The following is a 769-nucleotide window of genomic DNA, read 5'->3' on the forward strand; positions in this document are numbered from 1 at the left end:
ATGAAACGAAATAAACATCAATTCTAATTGATATACATATATTTTTAAGCTATAATCGGATGAAACTATTGTAATGCATAATAAACAAATATTTTATATCATAAGAATTGTGTATGATGTCTCTCTTTTCTAGAAGCATCTTATTACACGAATTAAAATATTAATTCATATTTTTGGAATTGATATTCGGAAAATTTATGAGATTAAAACTTAAAAGTTTAGTTTTCTTGAAATTTTACATAAATAAACCGTGATAAAGTATGTATATGAATGATTATATAAGTCCCTCTCCTCGGGGTGAGCACTGTCGTTGGTGATATTACCTGCAACTACTCCTGATTGCGTAATGCAAAGCTCTTTGTAAATAAACACTGTATTATTAGGTTGTCCCAAATGTTCGTAAACATTCGAAAAATAATGAAATTCTACTCGCCAAGTAATAACAAAAAAGAAATAAAAAAAAAATAATCCTCAAAATAAAGGCATCATTTTCCAAGATTTTGAATTTGGTCAAAGTACCATTCAGCCAGCTTTGAATCAAAGAACTTTTGACACGCTTCCTCGACTTCATCAAACAAGTCGAAAAGTGTCGAAAAAGGCCATAAGCTGATGGACCACAGTCAGGACAGCAGGCTGTGGCAGAACCTTAACGCCGCCCAGCTCTTCAAATTTGTCTTTGGTATTCCTGGTGGTGTGTGGCTTGACTTTGTTCCGCTGCAACAAAGTCCGCGTTCGGTTGATCAGGGTCAGGAAGTTTTGCTTCAACTTT

This window comes from Euprymna scolopes, chromosome 8, assembly GCF_053919585.1.
Source record: "Euprymna scolopes isolate OS-2025 chromosome 8, ASM5391958v1, whole genome shotgun sequence".
NCBI classification, from domain to species: domain Eukaryota; kingdom Metazoa; phylum Mollusca; class Cephalopoda; order Sepiida; family Sepiolidae; genus Euprymna; species Euprymna scolopes.